Below are 7015 nucleotides of genomic sequence, written 5' to 3'. Positions count from 1 at the left end.
TATAAATACACGTGCCCGCAAAAGCCCGTGAAAAAAACGGGGCGGGGCGGGGCGGACACATTTGAGGGTGAGGGCCTAAATCCTTGGCCCGCCCCGTACAAAAGTGCGGGCAAAACGGGCATGCCCAGCGGGCCGAACCTGTTTTGCCACCCCTAACCGTACCTTACGATGTTCTACAATTCACTTAAGTGCACCGTACCTTACGGTGTTCCTTATTTACTCTACCTCTCATCAATCTGTCCTTTTGTGTGTGACCCTGTAGGTTCTCGCGACATTGATAATTATATTAAATCACGTATTTAACATAATAAATAGTGAGCGGTATCTAGCAACACATCGCTGCTACCCAAGACACGAAAATGTCATGTGATCTGACAAATCCTTTTGTGATAATACTTATGTGTACAATTACCTTTTTGTCCTTATGTCTATATTGAACACAGGGCATATACCGTGTCATCCTTGTCCAGTTCAATATTGGGCCCTTATACATTTATCATGTTTTGCAGGATGCGCAAATTCCATCTAGGTCACTCATGTCCCTCAGCATGCTTCGTGGAGTACCCATCAACTGTCTTTATGGTCATCTAGTTACCGACAATGTTTGACCAACAGTAAGGCACTCGACTCTATATCTAGGGTCCATAGTGGTTTCAGGTCGAAGGGTGGTATACACCACTATCACCATGAGAATAACTTATGACACTTTGCATAACATTCTATATAGTATTCTCGTAGCGGGTCAATCCAGTATAAATATTACTCTTAATATTCATACCTATGTTTAAGACTTGATAACTTCTTATCCATGATCCATGAGATGTGATCATCAGTCTATATACATAATAGTCTTAATGCTTTAATGTTATCCCACTTTACAACAAAACTCGACTACAGATACTTTAAGAATATTATCCTTATGTTTAATGAGATCTCATGATTAAGTCACACTTGATACATTAAACGGACTAGCTATTCTAGGGATTTTATTAAACAAACATAATAAAGATAAAACCTTTTATTATTAATAAATAATTCGATATAAGTACCAAAAGTATTGGTCTTTAGGGCTTACACCAACACTATCAAAAGAAGAAAGAAACCATACGATAATAGGAAGACTAGTTCACCAAGGTGGCGGTAAAAGTCGGAGGGACGAATAACGAGTTGAAGTGTAGGATATTCAAGAAGGGGATAAAGGCATATTGCATGTTTCACGAGACGGTAGGGATGGAAGAAGCTGGAAGCCTAAATGATCTCTTAATTAGGGGCAAATGGTACATTAACTAACAAGAAGAAGAACTTATGGGTGAAAAGTTAAAGAAAAGCCGAGGATTGGGGAAACTAGGAACTTTTCGGGCAACAAAGAGAGACCATAACCTACATCGGAACAATAGAGACCTAGGGCCTCAAGCTAGATTCTCGTCCTACACTTCACTAAATGCATCAATAGAGAAATTTATGAATATTGAATTCAAGGAAGTGATAAGTATGAGTTTTATAGTGTATTTAAGCTTGTTATTATTATTAGTGTGTGTTTATTTCATTTTATTCTCATTTTATACTTTGATGGTCGTTCTTTCTTACATTTTAGAAAACATTTAAAGTCAAAGGATTATGGCATGCATCTAAGTTATCAAGGCCAAGACCGAAGATTCCTAAATAAAGAGGATAAAATAGAGCAAATAAGCAAGAAACAAAGAGATATAGGGATGACCCATATTTGTCATTACACCAATACTTTTCTCATTGCAAAAATGATTCGTAGAGATAATGATCCAGAAAATATAGAGCCTTTTATGCCTCACTCGTATTTATTTTTACGAGTGTATCTAGCTTTTACGGGTGACTCGTATTTCTGCAATACATGTGCAAAAGTTCCAGGAGCATGAATCTTTCTTCTTTCAGTCATTTTGTTCTCACTTTCAGTTGTTATGTAATGAAGATTCATTGCTTAATTTTGTGTAATTATCCATGATTAAGGGTTGTAGGATATAGATAAGTGCTCCAAACATCATTTGTATTGACCATCATTAGTTAGGATTCACTGAAAATTTCTGTATTTTATTTGTATTAAATAAAGCATTACTACAATGTTATCTTTCTTTGTAATTCAGTTTTTATTTATAATATTGTCTTATCATTCATTATTACCATGTTGATAACATGAAATAGTATCACATTCTAGGACTCAATTTAATTAAATTATATTATTATTTACTTCAATTTATTTCATTTTATTAGATATTACGCGGTATTTTCTTTCTATTTATCTCAGGTGGTTTATTTGAAGCACAAGTAAAAAAGGAAGAAAAGGAGGTGCAAAAAGGAATGAAAAGAAGCAAATATCAAAAGCCAAAGCCCAGCCCAAAAAGCACAGGCGTTGTGCCTGTGACGAGCGTCACAAAGGCTATGACGAGCGTCACGCTTTACACACTTGTGTGACGAGCGTCACACATGGTGTGACGGACGTCACACCATTCTCCTATATTTTTGGCTTCAGAGACATTGAGTCCTATTTGCACGCCTGACCATTTGCCACGTGAAGACCTTTGACGCGGAATACCTTTGGAAACAGTTACAACAAGTGACCAATATAAATAGTAACCTTACGGAAAACCCTAGGGGTTCCACGCTTCTTCGCCGTTTTCTCTTTTTCGCATTTTTTCTCTTCCAGCAGTACAAGCACATTTTTACAGCATTACTTTTACGATTTTTATATTGTTTCCTTTGCAATTTCTACTTTTTTTTCAGCACTTAGTTAATTCTTTTTCGCACAATAGTTTCTACACCGGAAACTATTGTGTACCTTTCACCGGATCTAACCTTACGTTAGAATCTAGTTTTTTATTCCTTCGCTTTTATTTTTCTGTTTGATTGAAGAATTCAAGAACAAATCCAACCGGCCTGTGGTGGAGTGTTCAAGATTGCTATTTAATTTCTCAGGTTCTTTAATTATTGTTTGAATTTATATATGTCCTGCTTTACTGTTTATTTATATTATTTGCCTGAGATGAATCTGTTTATGCATGATAATTATTTAAGTCTGTTTAGCATGTCTGGCTAATTTATTTAGGTATCGGTATGTAAAGTAAGCGGAATGAAGGAATCAAAACCAAATTGGTTTAATTAAGTTTAAAATTAAAATCACTCTTTTTACGGTCTCAATTTACAGGTTTAATAACAAGATTTTTGTACGAAAGTAAAAGACATAAAGAAGTTAAAAGCAATAGAACGAGAGTTTGAGTTTTTGACTGGACAGTGTAAATTGGACATTAATTCTAGATCAGGGCGAGAGCAATTTTTAGAGTTAATTAAATTCTAATCTTTTTCAAAAAGTATTTTTAAAGATTGAATGTGAGGACGAGAGTTAAGCATTTGAATTTAATTATATAACCTAAGTCAACAGAGCCAGAGTTTGAGATAAGGGTGTTTAAACGATTAGTGTTTTCTTAAAAAGAGTTTCTACGGATTCTATTGTTTTCAAAAAGTGGTTTTTGACTTAACTAATAAGTGACAGCTACGTTAATATAAAATCATAGTTTATTCAATAGAGCGAGAGTTTGAGATAAGACTTTTAATCAATAATGTCAACTGAAAAGATTTATTTTAAAACTAAGAAACCAACGAAGAATTGATTCCCTAATTACGACGAACTACATACCGATATCCGTTTAGTTGATATTTAATCTAGATTTTTAGTTTAGTTTTAGCTTTTCCCCCAAACAATCAAAGTATTACCTGCCTTAGCTTTACGAAGTAACCTTAGATAACGGTATATCGATTCATAAGTCCCTGTGGGATCGATATCTTTTAAAACTACGCGATAGAACTGTGCACTTGCAGTTTGTACCCCAAATTCGACTCATAAAGTCGCGATCACATGTCTATTTTCATCATCATCATGAGTGAGTATATCCCTTTAGTTCTTGGATTGTGAGGATTGTCTAAATGATCAATCCACTGTAAATCTTAATTTCAAATTATGCCATGAGAACTTTTGGTAATACTCTGACTTTTAAGATTTTAACGAATGTCTGTGTAAATGTAAAGATGATATCAGATACCAATCAATAGACTGAGAGGTGAAGATTGATATCCTATACCTAAGACTTGTCTTTATTTAAATTTTAGTCTTCAAAATAACTAAACAATAACATATTGTTTCCATTTTAGCTGATCCAAAGAGAAACATGAAATGATAATCTTATTAGTCCCCAATAAAACTATAATTTTATTACATTGATATGACCAATGAGCTTGTAGTTATATCATCTTTTTGGTGTCATTTTCGGGGACTATTTTGATGTTGATTTTCATTTTAATTGATTATACTAAAACATTTTATTTTCCATTATTTATTTTATACGAATTTTTATTTATTTTGGTTTAATGCAAAGAGTCTGCTATGAGCCATAGTCACAACACTAACGATGCGTACACCCAACAAACCTAATCAAAGTAGTGATCAAGAAAGGGAGGCTTACCTGATACACCTTGGAAGAAAGCTGAAAAGACGACTACATGAAAAATAAATAATACAAGAGGCGGAATGAATCCCCATGGAAAAACTAATCCCTCACAGATATAAAGTATCCTCAAAGAAGACCATAGAGGCTATGAACAAAATCAAAGGGAGGAAATATAACAACAAATAAGGGGAGGAATATCGGAAGGGGAAATGCCAATAAATCACATCCATAGAAAAAGGTCTTCCCAAACCAAAGAACTCGTCTAAGGGAATTATTAATAGAATAATATTTGAGTTGACGGTGATTAGTGAAGAGAGGGCGCGACCTCAGATGGAAGACCAAAATGCCCATCATCGATTTCTACAATAGCAAAAAAGTTGGTGGTATCCTGAGTGAGATATTTTTTTTTTGTGATAGAAGCAACAATGGGAAATTATGACGTGTCTAGAATCCTCAATAACGGAGGAAGTAAATGTGACTTCATGTATCCAGAGTCAAAGATCACGAGGCCTGAGCCTAATAGGTGGTGTAATTACCACGGCGTAAAGGGTCATTACACTGACAACTTCCATAAGCTTAAGAAGGATATTGAGACTCTTATTCAAGAAGTCCACTTAAAAAGTATGTTAGAGGAATCCCACAACAAGTAGGGGGAAGGTTTATAGCCGAGGGGAGAGACCTACCCAAAAAACCCAGGTCCATAAAAGACAAAGATCTAGAAATAATAGAGGATGACATGCAAGTCCTCCATACTAACATTGTGGAAGGGTACGTCAGAGGTTGAGAATCAAACTCCTCCAATATAAGATATTATCGGCAAGTTATGGTAGTGGAAAACTCGCCCACGAAGCCATAATCAAATTCAGAAGATGATCCAAACCCTGAGATCATCTTCTCTCGTAAAGACCCCATCATGGTCTTCCCTCATGAGAATGACCATATGGTGATAAAGGTGAATAGTTTCATACTAGGAAATCAAATGGGTACTAATAGATCCGGGAAGTTGGGAAGACATCATGTACCGAGACAACTTTAAGGAAACCGTAGAAAAGAAGGAACCTTATGTACCTCCACCACCTTATAAACCACCTATCCCTTACCCTCAAAGGCTTATTAAAACCAAAGATGCGGGCCAATTCAAAAAATTTGTTGACCTACTAAAACAATTAAACGTCACAATTCCGTTTACAGAAGCTATTACGCAGATGCCCTCATATGCCAAGTTTTTAAAAGAAATTCTTTCTAATAAAAGTAAACTTGAAGATAGCGAAACCGTTACACTCACCGCTGAATGTAGCGCTATAATACAGAATATGCCTCCTAAACTTAAAGACCCAGGTAGTTTCTCTATACCCTGTCACATAGGAAAATTTGTCATTGACAAAGCCTTATGCGATTTAGGAGCCGGTATTAGTGTTATGCCTTTATCCATATGCAAGAGACTTGAAATGGGAGAATTAAGACCAACTAAAATGTCTGTGCAACTAGCAGATCGTTCCGTTAAATATCCTGTAGGAATTCTTGAAAACGTTCCAGTGCGCATAGGTCAATTCTACATTCCAACTGATTTTATAATTATGGATATTAGAGAAGATGAAGTTACACCCATTATACTGGGAAGACCGTTCTTAGCAACTGCCGGTGCGATCATAGACGTAAAACGAGGACGACTCACTTTTGAAGTAGGAGAAGAGAAAATTGAGTTCATTCTTTCCCAATTTTTGAAAGCACCTGCAATAGAAGATACATGTTACTTCATGGATATCATCGATGAATGCATAAAAGAAACGGAGTTAGAAAAAGACAAATCATCTGACTATCTTGTAGAAGACAAACTTAACCAATGTTTAGCAATAACACCGGACCCTACGCAATGCCTTAAGAAACCAACCCTAGACCTGAAAACACTTCCCAAAAATCTGAGATATGAATTCCTAGACTTAGAACTTGAACGACCAGTGATAGTTAATGCTGACCTAGGAAGACTCGAAACAGAAAAACTCATGCATATCTTAAGAAAATATCCAATCGCACTAGGATACAACATCACCGATCTTAAAGGAATAAGTCCTTCTATTTGTATGCACCGCATCATGCTAGAAGAAGACTATAAAACTTCTAGGGAACATCAGAGGAGACTAAACCCGATCCTGAGTGAGGTAGTGAAGAAGGAAATAACCAAGTTATTAGAGGCAGGTATCATATATCCTATATCTGATAGCAAATGGGTTAGTCCTGTACACGTAGTACCAAAGAAAGGAGGTGTAACAGTCATTGAAAATGAAAAAGGAGAAACTATAACCAAACGAATCGAATCGGGATGGAGAATGTGCATTGACTATAGGAAACTAAACAAAGCAACCCGAAAAGACCATTTCCCTTTACCATTCATTGACCAGATGTTAGAACGATTAGCAAAACATTCTCATTTCTGCTATCTAGACGGTTACTCAGGTTTCTTTCAAATACCGATTCACCCTGATGACCAAGAAAAGACAACGTTCACGTGTCCTTTCGGTACCTTCGCTTATAGACGAATGCCG

Source organism: Lathyrus oleraceus, chromosome 4 (assembly GCF_024323335.1).
Source record: "Lathyrus oleraceus cultivar Zhongwan6 chromosome 4, CAAS_Psat_ZW6_1.0, whole genome shotgun sequence".
Classification (NCBI taxonomy): domain Eukaryota; kingdom Viridiplantae; phylum Streptophyta; class Magnoliopsida; order Fabales; family Fabaceae; genus Lathyrus; species Lathyrus oleraceus.
The sequence above is the reverse complement of the archived record's forward strand: the minus strand, read 5'-3'. Positions refer to the sequence as shown.